Source organism: Megachile rotundata, chromosome 9, assembly GCF_050947335.1.
Source record: "Megachile rotundata isolate GNS110a chromosome 9, iyMegRotu1, whole genome shotgun sequence".
NCBI lineage: Eukaryota > Metazoa > Arthropoda > Insecta > Hymenoptera > Megachilidae > Megachile > Megachile rotundata.
In genome coordinates, this window is record NC_134991.1 from 4341791 (window position 1) to 4365102 (window position 23312).

A 23312-nucleotide genomic window follows, 5' to 3' on the forward strand; every position below is an offset into this window, starting at 1 on the left:
TGCTAAATGTAGCAGTAATTGTATGATACTGCAGTAACGACTATGTTTCGTTGGAAAAACGATAGCTACGTGAACCTTTTATATAAGTTAATAACGTTTGGCCTGCGATCGTTGTTCAAAATTAAAATCACGATCCTACAAGGTTCATTTTTGTTACGAGCGAAATGTCCCTCGCAGGGAATCCTATCGACGAGTGTGTACAAAAGTGCATGATTAATGATGGCCGAGTATCGATGCATCTCGAAATGGAGGAGATCGAAAGAAGAAGAAAGAACCGGGGAGAAGGGACCAATCACATGACGGGGCACAATATCGTCGGGGCAGCTGGCCTGTAGCTTTTAATTGAGCCAATTTCGCCGAGTTCGTATTCAACCTCGTTAACTAATCTACAGATTTTCTTCGCTAATCTAAACACCAACGTTATTAACAAAGTTACATAGAAAATAACGTCGAACAGTAATTTGTCAGGTTTAACACCCGGTGTCGATGATGGCCGCTCTTTGTCATTGGATGTTAGGTAAATGTACATGGGACCACGTCTGTTTGTGACAGATTGTTAACTTGATGTTATACATATATATGATGTACGGAAATGATAAAAATAGAAATTTGATCAAATCCGTAAGGTACGATCAATTTACGGAAGCATCAAGTGAAAATAGCATCAAGATAAAACATGTTAGATTAGGTCCTATCGTTCAAATTTGTATAAATATTTTTATCAAATATCTTTGCTCCGAAAAAATAGCACCGAAAAAAGTTTGTCGAAAAAATATGGGTGAACCGCAGAAGTATATGCGTTGGATCATGTAGAAAGTTCGCAGTGCATTTGATGATAACATCGAACATACTAATAACGTCGAGGCAAGATCTTTATATAACCAAATATGGTTGTGCGTGACGATTTTAAGATTTCAGAAATTTCTCCTGTTGTATAACGCAAGTTAAATAGGTAGGTTTTCATTAAGATTTCCACTGAGTGAACTACAATAGTGGTCGATTCGCTGGAGCGTTCTGCATTTTCTAAACGAAAATTACAGGGTATGAAATATGAAAACCAATTATGAATAATGCTCTCACGTACCGCGTCACTTCCGTAAATAACGCATACATATCATTATTTTTTTCTGTGTACCGTTTCAAACGTTCATAATGAAGTAACATCAAGTATGGAAAATAGAATACTACCACTATCAATCCACGTTTTCATGGATGAAACTTATTGTTACCCACTGCTGGAACTTTTTTTTGCGATTGATACATGGCAATTTCGCACTTCAAAGTATATACTCAAGTTGCCAATTTAAAATTATATAATAATAGTAATTAAAGACTTTAATACGTGTAGTTATCCCAAACGTCATGAATTTTTTTAACACATTTCGCTTAATGCAACAGCTGCAGTTAAAAGCTGTTCTAAATGTCAATTTGGGTGGTGCCAGAGAGTAATTAAATGTTTGAATTTACGGAAATAAATTATTATAAATAAGTAGCGAGATAATTAGATTAGGTAAGTAATTAATAACACTTACTCGTACTGTGAATCAGTACTTGTATTTACTGACAGTAATGTAACGTTAATATATACTTAATTATTTCTTATTAATTATTATAATATTTATTTAATTATTTCTAATTAAGTAAATATTTCTTAGCTTGATATTTTCTAGCTTTTACCACCGCAATTGTTTGTAGTAGCTGAACTAATAAATATAAATGTAATACAAATGACAAATATTTTAGTATTTAAATACTTTAATCTTTGAATACTCAGATATTCAAATTTCAAATTTTGTAATAGTCAAATATATGAATTACAAATCTTCAAATAATTCAAATATTTCAATTTCAAGTTTTCAACTTAACCAAATATTCAAATTGCAAATCGTCGATCACTTAAATATTCAAATACGTAAACATTACAATTTATATAATAAATTAACAATATTTCAAATAAATTATGCAATAAACTTAAATATTCGAATTTCAAATTTGCGAATATTTAAAGGATTAAAATTTCGAATCGCCGAAAATGATTTATGATGACCATCCAAATAAGTGTATCTACATTCAGCGAATGAATTAATCTATAATTTCAAAGCAGTTGCATCGTGCACAGTTAAATACCTACTGCCACAATCTTAAAGCAAAGAAATTTAAATTGTTAACTACATTTTGCATTTAGTGTTCCTTATTTGTCTAGATTATAATTATAACTGTATCAAAAACTCAATCGCAATGAAAGTACGAATATGATTCATTTTTAGACTACAGTGTGTCACCCTTACCGTAAGATTTTCAAGGCAGTTGTCATGCAGTGTTAACTAATCGTTGTTGCAACATTACAACAAACAAAGAAAGTTGAATGCATTTAACGATCCTTGAGTTTGCATGTTATTATTACAATTGAATCAAAACAACAGCGTAAACGCGATTCTGGTTTATCGCATTCGAACTGCAGCGTGCGTCACGAGTGTGACACGATATTACAAAGCGAGTAGTTAAGTGGCACGATTTTCGTGGCTCTCCCTCTATTTATTCACCAGGTGTAGGAGTAATTTCGTACAGATTAATAGGTTGACGCGAATACGGAGTAAGGATGGATCCGGCCTGACACGCGGCCATTAATCTCTGAGCATCGTTATCGGGGATCGCAAATTTTAACACGGCGCATCGGAACCCAAGGGTAACGGATACGTTTCTGCATCACGCTCGATCACGGACGCGCCTTTGGAAATTACTTCACCGAGCGTGTAATTTGATGTGCCGGAGGAACAAGAAAGAAATGGAGGACTCGGCGAGAAAGAGAGACGACAAGGCATGGCGTGGGTGTGCATACTGCCTGTGTGTCGGCCATGTTGAAGAAACACAGCGGGATATCCGCCGCACCCACAGCTGGGCTACGTTCTTTTTTACCCGGACTTCGCGTTTAGGCCCACGTTTCATCTGGCATCGTTGCACACGCTCCAATGATATCGACGCCTTTAATTTTTATTCGATTAACCACACGCCGAGACGGCACTGAAACACCGACTGTATCAAATCAAACGAAGCGAACATCCCTCCTTCTTTCGTGCAGGGGAGACCGCGGTAGACGGCGACATTTTCTGGACACTGTGTATACTCCATCAGGACTACATTTTATCAATATCACTTCAACATCTTATCCTTATAAAATATTACCTTCGTTCTCCTTTTGTATATCTTCTTATATGTTACCATATATCTTTTTTGTATATGTTTCTGTATATGTATATGTTGCCTTATATCTCCTTTTCTGTAAATCTCCTTATGCAAGTTTTCCACATACATATTCGATCTACATTTTTGACATACTTGCAAAAATAGTTCTCTGTCTCATTCACCCTTGGTAAAGTTGCAGATAAAGTATTAAAGCCGTTATTTATTTTTTTGATTGCGCGCCGATGTTCATGACCTTGAAATGTTATCAAGATTCTAAATTTGTTTTCTATACATGTTATCGTCGTTCGGTCTTCATTTTCAAGATATTTGTAAAAATAGTTTTGTCTGAATTAGCTTCGAGTTAAGTTGGAGATAAATACTAAAATAATTATTATCGATTCTTCGCCAATTTCGATGACCTTGAAATATGTTATCAAAGTTACTGTTCTAAACATTTTTTTTCTATATATGTTATCGTCGTTCGGTCTTCGAGATATTTACAAAAATAATTTCTTTTCGAGTTAGCCTCGAGTTGGAAATAATTAAACTTTGTTATGAATTATTTATAGAAACTAAATAAATATATGCCAAGATTTCAAACAATGCAACTGTTCTTGTATTGAAATATTTACGAAACAAATATTTAGCAATGTAACTGATATAGTGGCCTTGAATATTGTGGAAATTCTCTGGATTCACGTTAACTACGTTTGATATTGTATATGCACCATTATATGGATCAATGAAATTCTTCCTGTGGTATACAGTTAAATATTTATATATGCATTGAGGTGATTATAAGATTTCCAACAATCGGATATAACCGTAGAATCAGGTTGAATCTATTTTTCAATTATACGAAGTAACGTCTCGATTTATCCGGAAGTACAATGAATAAACGTTTGGTTGTTCGTTCGACGCCGCAAAGAAATCCATCGTCCACAAAGAAGACGTTCTTTACTGTATTCACGTTTTCTGACTTTTGCTGCGTCAATTTGAACTACTACATTTTCACTTCGACTTGGGCTGACGTTTTCGCTATCCATAAGACACAAAACTCTTGGCAAAAACTTATCCAGTAACAACTGATTTTGACGGTAGATTAAGTTCATTTTCTGTAGAGAAACTTGTAACGATCAGAGCATTAAGTGGTATCCTATAAAATGAACAGGAAGGTACGATTTTTCAAACAAAGAATTTTTATATGCAGCAAACTTTAAATTGCACTGTATTTTAAAATGTCGTTTATTTCGGTTTTTAACATGAGCCGTTGAACAACATAAAAATATTAAGTTTTCTTGGCCAAATTTTTTTTCTTTTCCACGTTTAATGCAATTTATAGCGTCGTTCAATTGTCGTGCAATTAAGAAATCGATTAATTTATTATAATTATTAGATATGTCTAAGAATAACTTTATGTTCTTCTAACGCACAAATTAATCACTGAAACTAGGATAATAACCAAAATATGACCGCAAACGTGTAAAAGACTCGTGAAATTAAATACATATAGACAATTTACAAAAATAGTCATGTAATAATTGAATCATAGTATTTACATCATTTTAACTTCGTACAAATATGATTTCACGTTAGCTAGGATATTAATATAGTTTAACCTAATGTAATCAATGAGTAAATAATGTAATTAAGTTATTCGGTTAAGTTAGGTTAGGTTTCATCAGTAAACATGTGACCCACGTTGGCACGAAGTATAATTTCGACGTTAAACTTGACATAAGTTCTTTGCGAATATCATGAAAACGAGATGCAAATGGCGGTAACCTGCTCAAAGACAAATTATTCAAATAATGACTTTAATAACATACTTCGGGGTCATCGTAATTGCAAGTATTAAAGTAAATTATTATCTTAATTGTAAAAATATTGCATGAAATTTTTATCTACATTATACAGCATACTATAAAGAAATGTAATGTCAGTTAAATAGTCACTTCAATTTGCTTATATTTTAAATTCTACTTATTGTTCTTAAAAAACGGTAAAAAAATAACAAGTAAAGTAGAACAAAAAATTGAAGAGATAAATATGTACTGTAACTATAACCTATCTTTTAAGCTACCTTGCTTTTTATTGGACTTTTAACGTAATTTCTAATCTTCATATATAAATTAGTTTTTAATATCTAATTTTATTTAATTTTACTTGAACTTAATACTAAAATATTATTCAAGTTATTTGCCTAAATTATAAAGATTTAATTTTGTACTTCATACAAAATTAAAAAATTTAAACATTTTACTTTCGAATATATATCATTTTTGTTTAATCGACTATTTGCATAATGTTCAACAAACTTTTTGTTTAAAATAATTATTATATAGCATTTAGCTTTTACTGATACGCGGCGAATAAACGTTGGAAATAGTATAATTTGAATTCTATTTTATTTCTTCGGGGAAGTGTTTAATTGTTTATTTAGCAGAAAACGATAAACGCGATGACCTTACGGATCTAAAATCGATCTGTCTTCCTAACGGAAGAGTTTGTTACTTCTGCGGAACACGAGCCGATGACTATACGTTTTACAACACGCTGCATCGAATGTCGATCATACAACAACACGATAATGTAATTACTCGCCATTGTCGCCGATGACAACAAGTTAAACTAATCTCTTGGAATAATCAAGCGTTTGATAGCAGAAACACCAGGTTTATTATCGATAAACAACATAACATCGGATCAACCGCATATTTACTACAAACATTGATCGATTACGAGATGTTAATTACTTCAAGGATTCGATTCAATTCATGAAAATTTGAATACTGCTACATTATATGATTTTGTGCTATTTACAAAATACATTTTTACATATTTGTATATTAATGAACGCAATCTACCTTTTACGCATTAATTAACCTAATTTATTTTTTACACAGTAATTAGATTAATTGATTATTTTAATACGTAAATGTAAGATATTAATTAATCCAAACTTATTAATTGATTAACTTTTACATTGATAACTGCTGTATTGCAATTCATACCTTAAATACTTTTGCGATAAATAATTTTTGTCACATTCAAATCAAAAACTTTGATTAGATTTTTCGCGATCAGCTGCTCAATCAATTTCTTTTTAAATAAGATTATCAAGTTACGGATTCAAATTTCGACAATTTTCAAAGTTACTTCGAATTTTTAGTTTTGTCATATTTACAACTATCAAAATTACTATTTTAATCTTGTTTTTATATTGAATGGCTTTTACGTTAAACGAAAACATTAGCAAATACCGCTCGTTTAGAGACTTTTCATCTGTAGCAGAGAGTCGAACAAAACGATCAGTACATTCCTGGCTAGGAACGAAAGGGTGGCGTGAAAATTGAGGATAATACCTGGTCAACCTAACGGTAGAACCACCATTAGGACTATTTATCGTCCACAGTCACAGGTACATCCTGACAGGTTCACTGGCTAAGAAGTGCGCTGTTTTGTAAAGGATTCGATGCACAATCGCGGCGAAAAGAAAGGCAAAAGGTGGCGTTATGCCATAACGAGATTACAGATAAATTTGTAAAGATTACTCATTATCAGTAAGCCACTTTTTCGAGCTGTCACTCACTGCTCGGTATAATTAATCTTTGACTTTTATTCTGCCGTTGCAACATTGCTGTTCTTGTTCTTTTTTTTCTTAATTTTCATATACGAATGAGGAATAGGCAAGCGAGACGTGAATAGGCCAGTAACAGGTCAGCGTACGCGGTTGAATTTTTATTAAAATTGAATTATCGAGCAGTTAGTTGCTTTCTGTTTGACTGGTTTTACGTTTGAATTTCTTTCGAAGAAATCAAGCTTTTATAACAAGTATGATTCTTTGAAATGCAAAAAGTGAAAATCAGCAGTTCGATCGAGACAGGAATTTGTGCAAGAAATTTAATTTTGTTCTGGTACGTGAACATTATGCATGCTTTATATGGTTGCATGTAAAATAGTGAATTTTAAAATATATGTCTGACATTAATATGCTTCCATGTAATTTCTTTATTGCATTATATCTTTGAATAAGATTTATTAAATACATTTTTGACTGTAACTATTTATGAAAACTGAAATAATAATTGGAACATTATAGAAATCATATTTTACTTATTTTGTAAAATTATCTAAAAAGATTATGCTCATATATTTTCTACAATAACGTTTGTTAATAATTGTCAGTAAGAATATTAGTGATGAATAATGATTAATCAGAATTTTCGCGAATAAATAAAGTGCATAGAGTTGCATGAATATAATAACGAAGTTCCGCTATTTGTACAACCGAATAAAACCGAAGATCCCATAGTTAACGCCACTACTCGTACGCACTCATTAAATGAATAAATTTGGGAACGAATAACGTGAACTGAACTCGCGAAGCATGAGATGCGAAATTGAACGAGCAAGTTACAAGTGAAACATCCTTAGCAAGGATCTTTCTACGCCGCTTGTGAAGTAATGACTTAGTCGTAAAGAAAAGGAAGGAACCGTAGCAAATGATCTTCCGTAAATCCCGGCCGCTGTTCATAAATTACTTAGTATTCCTGCGGTTACAAGTGGCTGTGGACATTTTGTGGTAGAGATGGACACTGACCGCTAATGGGTCCCATGGGTAACGCCTACTAATTTTTATGATTCATCTGCGAAAGGTTCAGGTAAGACATTTCCCTCAGGACTTACGAGTTACAATACAATCGGGAAAAGTAATTTTTATCGCCATCTTAAGAAATAATCTTAACACCTCGTTAGTTACGTTCAGTGTCACTTTTTTAAAAACCACAATCTTGCAGTTGCAGATACTTTCAATAATCGTTATTTTATTTTTTGGACATTCTAAATTACTGATTATTCTACACATTCTAAATTACTGATAGCCTTCATTTGAAGATAATAATAAAGGTAGAACGTTTATGCTATTCGCATGCCAATAATTAATAATACTTTTTTGATAAAATAGTTTTATTGCTTCAGTTTTGCCCTGTAATGTATACTCTTGTTGATCAACGTGGGTCATTAATGATCCACGTGGTAAAGAGTGATAATTTATTAACGAGAAAAGTGACTGCAACTTTTTGTTACCGCCACTTGCGTATCACCTGTCAACGATGTCTTAAAAACGTTTTTATTGCACCGAATTTTACTTATCGGGAAAATCATTGTGTTTCGAATCATCACACTCTAAAAGTTTATTTCCTACAAACATAAAAATTTGCAGGTAAAATTTGAATAGTGGCGAATAAATTTCAAAGATTCACAAATAAAATTCGAAGATTCTCAAAAAGAATTAATAAAAATATTACTTGTTAATAAAATTTAACTTTTCAGAAAATCATGACGATGAAAGTATATCAAAATATCTGCAGTTTCATCATAAATGAAATAAAAAAATATAAACACAATTTCCGACATAATTTCAGTTTAGCACAGGTGGTGCCCTCTAGGTCGAGTGTTGATCTTCACGTTTTTGATACGGATCTTGCGATAAAAAGTAAGTCAATGTATAAAAGACAGTATCAGAAATTAATTCAACTAATTAAATGTTAAAAAAGAGATCGGGTCTTTTGAAGATCGTTTCGTTATAGGAAACGATTCAGAAGTTTGCGTTCCAACAGGGTCGATTAAAAAATTAAGCAACTTTCTAAAGGCCAAGAGAGAGACTACGTCTCGTCAAGAGGGTAGACTCAAAAGCATAAAGCATTAATTTCCTGGTTTTAATTAATGCGTCGTGCACGCAGCCGTACAGTAATGGCGGCTGAACCTTCGTACGAGGAGGGGATAAAGGAAGGGGAAAAGGGAGGCGCGGCTAAAAAGGGAATTTGATTAATGATCCTGTAGGATCTGGGACGAGGGAGCAAGGGTGGGATAAAGGGGAGGAAAGAAGGGAGGGAGGAAAGCATATCCTGGGGGACGGCTGTCTTGTTACAGAGCACCGATCACTACCAGAACATACTTTTACTCGACGGAATACATTTTTCAGATTTTCAAAATGAATTCTTTCAGCGATAATTTCGAAGTTTCTAAGAAAATAACGAATAAATAATAGTCTACGTGCAGTGTCATGTTAACACTGAATTTACAGTAGCAAGTACAATGCCATATTTACAATATCTACAGTATTTACAATATTATCTAAACATACAATTCGAAGTAAATCTACAATTCTTAATTTAAAGATACATTAAATTATAATTATATATATAACTATTATACAGGGTGTTCAGCGACTTACTAGCTAGCGTTTTTCTCGTAAACGACTGGTACTAGAAAAAAATAAAAGAGGAAAAAGTGATAGTGTTTTTCATAATCAACATAATGAAGTATGTATTTTTTTTGTGTTTATACTATTTTTTAAGATATGAAAGTAACCTTCAGTTTTTTTAATGGAATGGTATATATTTTTTTATATAATATGAAAGAGCGTATCGAAACGAATTCAACGATGTATCATATCATGACCTTGAAATCCATTCTGAGTCAAAAGCAAACGAAATATTTTAAATATTTCGTATTACTATACTTACCGGTATTTCTTACTGATATGTTTACATTTCGAGTTCAATGTGGTTTCCATTAGCTAGAAAGCACTTTTGGTGGTTTTATGTGATTATGATTAGGTCATGATAATAGTGTTATGATAATAGAAACCACATTGAACACGAAATGTAAACATATCAGTAAGAAATATCGGTAAGTACAGTAATACGAAATATTTGAAATATTTCGTTTGCTTTTGACTCAGAATGGATTTCAAGGTCATGATATAATACATCGTTGAATTCGTTTCGATGTGCTCTTTCATATGATATAAAAAATATATACCAATCCATTAAAAAAACTGAAGGTTACCTTCATATCTTAAAAAATAGTATAAACACGAAAAAAATACATACTTCATTATGTTGATTATAAAAAACACTATCACTTTTTCCTCTTTCATTTTTTTCTAGTACCAGTCATTTACGAGAAAAACGCTGGCTAGTAAATCGCTGAACACCCTGTATATGTAGAGTTACAAAAAGCTACTTTTTAACAAAGTTGAAGTTAAATTTAAACATGATTAAACATTTTTAAATTAATTTCACATATAAAAGGTTATATTGTGTAATGTGTATACTTATATGGTATATTTATGCCATATAATATATGTAATTTTACTTCAATTTATTTATTATTATTCTCACAATTATTTTTGCAGTACAACGCAGTGTTATAAATATCAATGGACGAATAATTGCATACTATCATCTATATAAGTAAATAAGGGTCCAATAATTAAAGTAAAACTATATCTTAATATTTTTACATTGATAATTCAATACTTTGTTGAATCAGTTCAGTGTTTTTTGAGTTCACTCGCTTTTTTGACAAGAATGCGAAATTCAGGGAAATGGTGAAATATCTCGTATAATTTAAGTTTAGATTCTCTGATGCTTCACATAAATTGATAAAAAACTGATCAGTAAGTAGTTATTTAACCATTTATTTCATCATGATGTAGCAAAGTTGCAATCAGTTGTTTTAATATAAAAACTGTGTGCCATAAGATCTCAACAATTTATACCCGTACTTATACTCCGCTAATGATAAAAGTGAAATAATACCTCGTTGGTTATATTATAAAACAGTAATCGGTTAATTAGTATGAACTCAACAAATATCGAGTCCTATTAAAATATTGGATTACATGCAATCTTTTTTTACTTCCTACTTTTATTACGGATTTATTTTCATCGATTTAGTAGGTAATTTCTTTCAACCTCAATTTTCCTAGATTATAATAACTGTAATGGCGAAACACACAATATAACCTGTGCTGTTTATAATTTAGCTGATGAAATTGGAAGCAAGGCAATATCTACTGCTTTAAAATAATTATTATAATAATACAATAAAAAATTAGTGCAATAAAAGGAAGAATTATGACAACAAAATGAAAAACGTGATATGGTTTCAAATAGCAGAAATAATATGAGTTTGATAATATACTAAAACAGTGTTGACCAGTTACTTTTGTAACCGAACTAAGCGGACTGCCTTCATAGGGTTAAAGATGAATACCTACAAGATTCAATAAGAGATAAGATATTCATGAAACTCCCGTATTTTATTTTTGAAGAAGAGATAACATTAATGACCAGATTTACTGTTGGTACTGATTGGAATATGAAAGAAACTGTTATTTAAATGAGTCTAATTGTAAGTGGTGAAATTCCGCAGTTAATCTTGAAGTCTGGCTCGTTGAAAAACTTGTAACTAGAGCTTTTTGATAACTTGCAACTTGCTTTTTGAACTTTTCTTCATGCGTTTCTCATAACAGAGAATGTGCAATCCGTATGACGTTATAATGACATAATTTTTGCTACCAAAATGCACGTAAAATTGTGGTTAAGGTAATGTTTCACATACTTCGTGAATTTTGATCACCGCAAAATCCTCAGACCATCTATGGTATAAAATCTATCTCTGTGCGAAATTTCATGAAAAAATATTCAGTAATATTTGCGTGATGTCAAGACGTACATAAAATGTAACTCAGATTTAAATGTATAAGGTGAAGTGGGGTAAGTGCAGACTGATTTTTGTAAAGTTGGTATTTAAACGTAAGTATTTTCAGTCTACTATGTAAATACTTAACGCTGCCGATAGCGAACGCTTTGCACAATTACTACTATTTAATTAATATTAACTAGGACCTTTGTTTTCCTTTGTATATTTTGATTTTGATAGGAAATTGTTTAAAATGTCAACTACTTTGCATTTTCCCCGAAAATGGGGTAAGAGCGTAACTTAAAGTTAAATACTTTGAAACTTTATTTCATGTGCAATGGGACAAGAGCAGAATTATTAACAAATCTGCTATAAAATGCTTTTTACTGCATTATGCAGGTACGCTATACTGCAAACAAGTACTCTTAGCTGAAATATAAAAGGGGATATAGTGAACCAAACAAGGAAATAAACATACTAAATGAAGAAATTTCGCTCATATTGTAATAAAAATATCCTGTATACACATTTGCTCCGTTTACGAACTTACCCCACTTCACCTTAGATTAAAAGTAATAATTAAGTATAGATAAATATTAATAGCTTTTGATAATTGTTCTAGCTTTATGGAGCTTAATATCAGCAAACGTCATTCAATATAATGCACGGTGTTGCATTGAAAACTTAGATAATTTTCTATTTTAATTTTTGTAGATTGTTAGAGTAGATTAGATTGTAGATTGAACATACTATTTAGAAATTATATAACGTTTATGCAGGTAAAAAAATATTATTTTTAAGCAAAAGTTTATTATTTAGTGACATACTGAAATTTTTTTATTGAAACTCTGTAGTTAAAAACGAAAAACTTGAAATGAAGCTTCTTTTCACTGTAGATGTATGAATTTCTTTATGTATAGTAACGTTGAAAATACTGGTGAAATTATGTGTATGCAAATATGTATATGTTGAATTATTTTATCTTATTATTGTAGAGAGTACGCATTGCATTGTAATCCGTTATTAATATGACAATAAAACATACCACAGTTGATGATAAAATCGCACGTTAATATTTTTGTTTTCTGCGTAGTTAATAAATTTCTAACATACTCATTGATAGTATGAAAACCAATAAGCTTCTCATAATTTATTTATGTAAATACGGAAAAGATAGAATTAAACTTACTCGAATCAGTCAAGATAGTAATAACAAAGCAATTCAATGAAAAATAAGTACAATAAAAGAAAAATTAAAGTACTAATAGGAAAAAAGAAGAGTATGGCGCTATCATGTCCAACTGAATTTAGATGAAAGTTGCACGATAAAGTAGAAAGTTAATAAAACTTAATTTCACTGCAGAATCCAGTGAAAGGGAGCTTTATTAATGTGTTGCTTTGTTAAGCAATGACCCTTCTTACTTATTACGTATTGATGAAAATTAGTTAAGAAGTATTAAAGGAAATTAATGCAATATAGTAATGAATTTAATGAAACAAAATGAATGAAAACTAATAAGAAAAAATTAACGAGAATTAACGACAAAGAATTAAAGGAAATTAATGAAATAGGATTACAGAAAATTAATTAAAAATGGTGAATGAGAGCTAATGAGAAAGAACTAAAGAAAATTAATGAAAGAGGAAGAATGAAAACTAATGAAAGAGAATTGAAGGAAATAAACGAAAAAGAAGGAATGGAAACGAACGAAAAAAATTGAAGGAAAATAATGAAAATAATAATAAGTATAGGCTAAATAATATGCGATCGTGTTATTATCAAAACAATAAATTTTTAACATTAAAACATACTTTAAAATCCAAAAAAATAAACAAATGAAAATTATAAAAATTATTAAATCACTTGCATAATTAATACAATATTAAAATTAGCAAAACATTTGGATGGAACAACTGAAATTAGTAACAGAGTTACAATAAGAATAATATGAATACAGTATTATTAATTCGTTCATGTCATTAGACAAATAGAAGGGAGATTAATAAGACAATTATGAAACTGAAAGAGAAAATGAGGAAAGAAGAGATGTATCACGGGAAGATGATGTTAGCAAAAAGATCGTGCTCCAAACAGAACCTACGAAAAATAGTTCGGCTATCGATGTAAGCCTGGGCCAAAACGGCCCCTTATCTCGTGTCCCATCGACGTATCATCAATGTAATTCGTATAATGTATTCACGCAAATTGAGCTGAAGAAAGCAAGCACGAGCAAACACACATGTAGAAGGACGAGAACCGAGAAATATTGAGGAGGGAGGATAATATTCGCGTTAATTTATCATTGTTGTCTTTAGCTTTCGATTTTGAAAGATCAAATATAAGGGTGTGTGAATTTTTAAATTTTCAAATATTTGAATCTTAAAATTTTCAAGTTGAAAAACCCACAATCCTTAAATTTTTAAATGTACAAAATCCTCAAATTTAAGAATTTTAAAATCCTTAATTTTTTAATTTTCAAACTGTAAAATCTTCAAGTTCTTAAATTCACAATTTATAAAATCCTGAAACTTTTAAATTTTCAAATTGCAAAATCCTCAAATTCTCGAATTCACAATTTATAATATCCTCAAGTTTTTATATTTGCAAATTTTAAGACTCACGAGTTAAAAAATTGTCAAGTTTTTAAATTAAAAAGTCCACAAATCGAAAAGTTTATAAACTTTTAAATTGCAAGATTCTGATATTTCTCAAGTTTTTCAATCGCCAAGTCTTCAAATTTATAAATTGTCAAATTGCAAGACTTTTAAATTCATAAATTTTCAAACATCCATTTCATTTCCTCTTATATTTATAAATTTTCCAATTTTCATATTTTGAATTTCTCTAATTCCAAGTCCGTAAATATTTAAAATTTCAAAATTCCAAATTCTCAAATTTCAAAAGCACTGGGGCCACAAACTATAAATTTTTAAATTCCCAAATTCCTACATTTTGAGAATTCCAAGTTCCCAAATCTCTAAACCCTAAGTTCTCACATTTCTTAATTATCAGGCCAGCAAATTCACAAATCTCTAAATTCTCGGATTACGATATTACTTAATCTTTAAATATTCAAATTATATTTCTAATTTTCTAAATTTTAAAATGATAAAATGTCTAAATACCAGTGAAAATTTGAAAATCTAGATATTTAAAAATTTGTGAATTTGGAAATTTGACTACTGAGAAATTTAGACTGCTTGAAATTTAAAAATTTCAAAATCTGAGAATTTGCGGATTCCAGCTTAAAAAAATAAGGTTTATTTGGTAGATTAAGTTAGATTAGGTTAGAACAGTATTCCAGCCGTCGTTAGGCGATCGGTCACACAATATTAAAAATTAGTGACATCAGATAAGTTTGATTTACTTCGTCCGTTACATACATTAATTTTTTGTCGCAGCAATGTATTTCTGAAAATAGTAGATCCGTGATTGTAAGCTGATTCACAAGCTCTTATAAACATGTATGTATACGTAAAAATCCATGTATGTAATGATAATAATAGTTTTTCGCAAATATCTTGAAAACTAAAGTTTTCCGCTGATTGTACGTACACAAATAATTGCTTAAAATCATGTCTTCAACATGTTATTACTCTGCAACACAATGTTATCATGCGAATTTGATCATAAAATTTGAAAATGTATAAAATTTTGAGCCGCATTGTTCAGTAACTATATTTGTGTACTAACAAGGCTGAAGTCAAAATATCTGAATTTCTCAATTGATCTCGAATATCTTAACACTTGTTTCATATAAAATAATAGAATGCATTTGCTGCAATATAAAAAAAATATTTTTCCTTTAAATTTTCCCATTTTCAAATCTCTAGATCTCCAAATTTCTAGAATACTAAATCTCTAGATTCTTAAAATTCTAGATTACCAAATTCATACATCGTCAATTTTCTATATTACGAAATCTCTAGGTGTTCAAATTTCTAGACCACCAAATTCCTAGGTCCTCAAATTTTTAAATCATCAAAATTCAAGATTCTTATATTCTTAAATTCCAAAATATTTGTAACTACAAATTTCGACGCCGCCATATACCTAGATCATTAACCCACCACTATTCAACTTAAATATATGCAAAATTCTATGTATTATTCTCTTCATAATTAAACTACTGTTATCGATAATATTATTAAGGAATATCGAAAATTTTGTCAAGATTAAAGTAAATAAAAGACGAAGAAGCATTTAACAATTAACATTACCATTTAAATGTAATTAAATTTATTTCAAACTGACTTATATTCGGATAGATTTGAAATTTAAGCGAAAATAAATAGATTTCAATGATAAACTAGTCTGAATAGATGTGAATAGTAAAATCTCATCTTATCTATCTTAGTACACAATGTTATCATTCAAGTCTACTTATTCTTATTTGAAATCAGATATCACTTTATTTTAAAAAATTTTTGCAGCATTTCATGATATGCACTACTCAATGTTTTGAACTTACACCACTTTTATTCCACATTGTTCATACGTATATGAAGTATTAGTAGAATTATCCAATCGGATGTTACTTGGATGTTTTAGACTTAGAATATTTGTAGATATGTAAACAGCAAAAATGTGATTTATGCAAAGTTGCTGTGAAGTATCAGAAAATAATAAAACTCATGTGCATATATTTATGTAATTTATCTCACACATTTAATTTTTATAAATATCTAATAATTCGGACTATCATAAATATAAAATTTTGAGTTTTGTATTAAGATATTATTATAACCATAAAGGAATAAAATGTAATCTAAAAACAGTGTTTACAATTTTTAATAATACGAATGTCAGTTAAGAGATAATAAATAATTCTATGTTTTAATTTAATATTTTAGTTATATTTGCATCAATTTTTGCATTTACATTTTCAAATATTATAGCTGCATATATTTACAATTGCATTTTCATATATTAATCAGGCCTAGAATATGTTTTTCGTGTACTGCATACGTCTTGAATATATGCATATGTTTTATATTACATGACTTCAATGTCACAAATAATTTGAAGCAGGTTTCTATCGTTTCCTTTATATTACCACTTTCTGTATTCAAAGTTACATTTTTTACCGTTTTTGTTTCTAGATAAATGTCTTCATATGAGACAAGAAATAATTTGCTCTCCGCTATTGTCAACGTAACACTATACTTTATATGTTAATAAATATATACACCTATCCCCCAATTTACACGGTGCTTTATTTACAATATTCTTCTTTTAGATGGTTTATAATGTGAAGGATTTAAGAGAAAACTGGTAAAAGGGAAGATTTTAACAGGATAGAAATCAAGGATACAAGGATAGAACTACATTTTTTATTTATTGCAATTAAATTTTTGTCAATATCAACGATAATTTCAAGTAATATGATTTGTTGAGAAACCTAACTTCAACGTAAATGGAGAAAATACATATGTTAAGACATATTCGTATAAAAATGTAAGCATTATCTACATATGTGTTAACAGTAGTCAACGTGTTAATAACTGGCGAGTCTACAGATTAGGTGTGTCACACGAATTCAAATGTGTATCTAAAATTTCGAGTATCCACTGCAAACATATACACTGGAACGAGAATGAGATGCAGAAATTATTAAGTTGTCCCAAACAAGTAAACGTGTGTAAAACTATCGAAATCGATACCGAACACGATTATTGTTAATTTCACGACGACTTACGCCAACGACGATGAAGTACTGTCGTTAACGATGAGTTATAATGTTTTCAGTGGGGTTCCAGTCGATACTGTGTTAAAAATCATTGAAAGCAATACCAAGATATGTTTTTTTATCGATTCGACGACGATCATAGTCGATGACGACTTCGTATAGATTTTACAGGTTTCTGTCATCAGATCACTGCCAAAATTTTTAAAGCAAATTTAGGGTGTCTCATGAATCTATTCTCAAAATTTAAGATCAAAGACCCAAAATTGTGTCCTGTAAACAAATAAACAAACAAACATATCGATTTGTCCTAGGAGCCTCATAGCGTTCGGCAATCATAAAAATAGAAGAGAAGTGCTACACTTAAGTTTGAGTTACCCTAAAACAACAGGCTCAAATATCACTTAATTCGCATTTTCAAGAAATCTTCAGTATAAATCGAGGGACAGGTGTGACAGTAAAATTTGGCAATTAAATTTTAGAACAGCCTGTATTTGATTGACTCACGTATCTGTGTAGTTTTGCAATTCACTATATGTGTCGGAGAGCAAGTTAGGGCGGTGCGTGTAGAAAGAGAACTCCGACAGTGCCTTTAGGAACGTTCACCCCAACAGGGGCGTATCTATTTCTCTTTCTCCCCTTTTCTTTGCTCTCAACCCCCGTGCTACGATATCTCAGGCACGCTGCCAAGCCCACGTATTATGTATTCATCTCTTTTTGTTCGTATACCGAAGACGCGTGAGCACGTAGACGAAATAAGAAAACGATGCCGGCAATTGTAATGGAACGCGATAGAAACCAGTATTGGATCGACCACCAGATATTAAATCTTATTACAACTGCTAACGACTTATAGGTACATTTCATATCACTTGCCGATTACAATCTTCGCTTTCGGTGGATTTATTCTTTCCGTTACAAATGTATACAACTACTTTCAGGAGTATATTACGCACGCTAATGTACTTACATAAGATTTTAACGCGCTGTTGTCTCGGATACTTTGTATTATTCTGCTGTATTAAATGGCAAATTTCAATTTTTAAATTTCAAGCTTTCAAATTTGCAGTCATCTGGAATTTGAAAATTTATAAAATCGTAAAGGTAGAAATTCAGTAATGTAGAATTGAACAATTTTTAAATTTACAAATTTTTAAACTCGCAAATCTCCAAATTCACAAATTAAAAAATTTGAAGATGTCATTTGGAAATTTGATAATTTAAAAATATCAGGACTTTAGAATTGCGAAATTTGAAAACTTGGAATTCCTGAAATACAATAATTTTTTACAATATTTTGAAATCTTTATATACATTAACAATTATAAATATCATTGTTACAGTATATTGAATTAAGCATCTTATTTTCATATTATAATTTGAAATTATTAATATAACCACTCTGATTTGTATAAAGAAGAATTAGAAACAAAAATTTAATAATGATCCACCTATTTCATAATGATTCTTATAAATCAAAATTAAAAACCAAGATCAAATATAAGTCAAAGTAAGTTTGAAAGCACAATATAGTATTAAATTTCGAACTATGGTTTTTGTACACCCCTATTAAAAAAATTGCAGTTAGATTGTCACATCTGTGTTTATACATACGTCTCAGACACGGAAACATTATTAATAAAGATTCAAATTTTATTGCTTGTAAGCACATTTACCTACTTATCAAATTAGCAAACGCAATGACTAGTAAATACGAATTAAGGTTCTATGACATAAATATATGTATGTAAGATAATAATATGAATAATTCACTAGTTGCAATTCATCGTTTTAATTTCTTTATGTGCATATAAACAAATTAACTTTCTTCTACGTAATCAATCATTCGTGAAATTCTTACCCGATTCTGAGCGATCTTGAAATTAGTCGAACGTACTCATTATAGATACACAGCACAGAATAAATGATATTTTTTCTGCATAACTTTTTCGCTGTCGATTCTAACGCTTATCGATAGTCGATAATGAACGTCCCGTAAGGTATAAAACTCTCGTGAAACGTCGTAAAAATGTCGTCTCTGATTAAATCGACGAGATCTAAAGATCCAGAAGAATTTTTTCTTAGATACCGGCCGATTGGTTCGAAGCTTGTAATTACGAGCGGAAGAAAACCGGTCTCGCGTCCAACGATTTCACGATGGACGCCTTGGTTCCGTTATGGCCGCCATTAGTGCAAATAAACTTCTGGACTGTCAGACTAGCCGAACTAATCACTCTTCCCCAGAAGAAAAAAGAATATACTTTTGAAAGTGTTAATTAATTGAACTGACTCGATCCGTGCAACGCATGGTTGCCTTTCTAGTAACAACCCGTTGTACATGGCCAATTTAAATACCTAATTTTGACGAAAACGATTGTGGCAACAGTATGTTTAATATTCATATACAAATGTTTTCGAATATTGAAAGTTCATATAATTGCATTATGTAGGTATTATCGATCACATAGATTTTAATAGACGAAAGTTTATGCAATTATAATACATTAACATAAGGAAATAAGTGTTTAATACTGTTTCTACCAAGAGGTGAAGACACGTTTCAAATTTTAAATTAAAATTATTCTCTAAATTGAATCATTTCTCCGCAATTAATTTTTTGACTTCTCATAAAATAGTTAAATTAATTCGGCGATATCATTTTCTTCAAGCTTATCCTAGATCTAAAATATTCTTATGGTATACTTATGATATGGTATACTTATTTCTACCATGAGATGTCTTTTCACAATTTGCAGATTTCGTGACAATGTCTAAGTTTAAACAATTTCGCATATAAAAACCAACATCATTTTATAGCATCATATCAATTATAATCAGATTAGAGTACTCCGATTTCAATTGTAATGCAAAATATAGGACTTGCAGCATAACTTTGATATTCGCTTATTTCCCGCCATGTTGCATTTTAGTGTACATTGCTATATTTATATTTTGTAGATGGATGAATTAAGCTTGAATTTACAACCTGATTAAATAATCTCTTATAAAAACACATCAAGGTACCAATAAATATATTTCTCAAATTATCTACATTTAACTGACAATTTGGAATACCGAACAGTTTTGACAATTATTTGCATCCAAACAAAAAGGTGTCAAAAGATACTTTTTTGTCGAAAAAGGTATACACTATTGTCGTATACACGAAATAGTGTTAAATACCTCATTTTGACGAAACCGATAGTATTTTTAATATTCACATCCAATTATTTCCGAATGCCGGTTCACGTAGTAGCATTATGTACAAATTACCGTTCACTTAAATAATAAGTAGACGAAAGTTCATGTGGGACATAGTGATGCTCTTGAGATAACTCGCTCTGAATTTGTTCGTTTGTTTGTTTGCACCACGGTATAGGTAACAATTTTGGGTCTTTTAACTTGAAATGTTGAGCATAAGACACCCTTCATTTGCTGTATTGATTTCGAATCGATAAAAAATCGTCTTTTGGTACCGTTTCCGATAATGTTTGACACATAATCAACTGAATGACGTTAGAAGCTCTACAACACATCGTTCACGCCAATACTTACTCATCATTGACATGAGCCGTCGTGAAATTAATAATAATTGCATTTCGTATCGTTTTCAATGGTTTTAGATACGTGTAATCGTTTGTGGCGATTTTTAAATCTCTACATCTCATTCTTGTTGTACCTACATGTTTACAGCAGGTACTTTAAATTTTAAAAGCACATTCAAATTCACGTGAGGCACCTGGTTTGTCGACTCACTAGTGCAATTACATTAACATACTGGCATAACTGGCGTTTAATGAACACTTTATTTCCGATTAAAAATAAAACGATGAAATAAATCAGTAAATTATGGAAATTGATTTGGAGTTACAAATTACATGTTCAAGCATTCATTCAATAGATGTCGATATAGCGGGAATATCAGTATGTATTAGTAGTGATTTAATAGTGGCAATATTGTACTGGAATTTTTGGGTTTGTGAATTTGGAAAGTCAGATATTTTGGACCTGGAGTTTTAGAATTTGGGGATTTAGTAACTTGGAAACTTAGAAATTTCGAAATTGGTCAATTTAGAGATTTACATGTTTGGTAAATAGGGGATTGTTTACTTTGAAAATTACAAATTTGGAAATTTGGAAATTTCCGAATTTAAAAATTTAAAAATTTAAAAATTTAGATATTTGAGAATCCGCAAATTTGGAATTTTGGAATTTGGAAGTTAGGAATTTGTAGATTCGAGAATTTTGGTATTTGAGAATTTGCAAGTTTACAAATTTGAGAACTTAATGACTTGATAACTTGCGAACTCAGAAATTTGTAAATTAGTAAGTTTAGGAATTCGGGTGTCCGGTAAATACCTTATTGTGAAATTTGAATGCACGAATTTTCCGAATTCAAGATGCCGGATCTAATATGGTTAACCATATTTTATGATTATGGAAAAGTCCTAAATACAAACTTGTTCAAAAATTCATTCAAAAATACTGTTTCTATAAAAATGATCAAAAATAGCATAAAATCTTCAGCTTTTAGCCGCCATCTTGAATTTCGGAAAGCTCACACGTACATTTTAAAGTTTAGGATCGATGGATAAATTCTCTTCTCCAGGTTCAACATTGAAAAAAATTTGTCAGAGTAAATTTACGCTTTTCTTGTGAACATTATTTATAAAAATCTTGGAATTAATTTTTCAAAAAAAAGTGAACTGTAATTTTAAGATAAAAAAAAAAAATTTCAAGTAAAAAAAATTGTGTGTTGCACTCTTTGAGGGGATAAAACATCTCAAACTCTTTGAGCGGAAGTCTTCAAAAAATTATCCGTTTGAACGTTAACGGGTTAAGAAACTACATTTATAAAAATTCAAAATGTATCTATTAGTCAAAAGTGACAGCTTATGTAAATTGCCGGCAAAATTACGTCAATCAATATCGAAATGAAACACGTGTCACGCCGTAATTATTATTCATTCCACAATATTCTGTTTTCATGTTGTTATTAAGCAATATATTGGTCACAACCCTATGGTAAGGAATATGGCCTGAACAAATTGATACGCGAATAAAAACTTTGGCCCAATTTCAGATGTATTTCAAAGGGTGTGGCAGATATAGTGATCAAAAGTGCCCTTGAATTAATTTCACCTTGTAATATATCGATCGATGACTTATCAAAAATCAACATCGTATACCTACATTTTTTACATTAATAACATTAAAAAAATTTAGTTTACGCCAAAATATAGAGCCGCTTTTATTCTGCAATTTCCATATAAACATTTTTTTGTGTCATCAATAGATGAAATATCGCGCTGTCACACTTAGGTGCAGACACCTTGTAGTTTCTACCCTAATTTTAACTAGGAGGGTAATTACAAGCGAAATCCGAATTATCGAGTTTCACCCTATTTTCTCTAATTATGAAAATAGGGAAATTTTGTAAAAAAATTAGGTACAAAAATTCTGAAAAAAATTTAAGGACACTGTAGATATAACAAGGCATATCAGAAAAGTCTTTAAGATTTTTTCGTTGGAAATCCTAGGTGCAAAAAATAGAAAATACTGGGAAATGACTGAGAAATCAGAAATGACTGATTTCGTATCGAAATTTAAGAATGACTTTCTTCTTTTTATAATAATAATATAATTGCCTAGTTTTTTAATATTTTTTGGTGCGCTTTAGAAAAAATCAAAAACTGACTTTTTTGAACCATTTCGGCGAAAAACTGAAAAACTGCATTCTTCCTTATCTTAACTTTTAATATCTTTTAATGAATTTTTTTAAGATTCCTACAAACCCTATACAGATATCTCAACTTTGAAAGTGGCTATCGAACGTCCGTAAAATCCAATGCTAAAACTATTTAATAAAAAAAAAAAAAAAAAAAAATAAAAAAAAAATATACTGATCGAATTGAGTAACCTCCTCCTTTTTCGAAGTCGGTTAAA

The 23312-nt window shown here is 30.5% G+C and overlaps 1 protein-coding gene across 5 annotated transcripts in view; it reads right to left on the reverse strand.

Moving 5' to 3' along the window:
- The window catches only part of cnc (NFE2 like bZIP transcription factor cap-n-collar), a 281683-nt gene that overhangs the window by 166571 nt on the left and 91800 nt on the right, over window positions 1-23312 (reverse strand). The gene's annotated exons all lie outside the window — the stretch shown is intronic.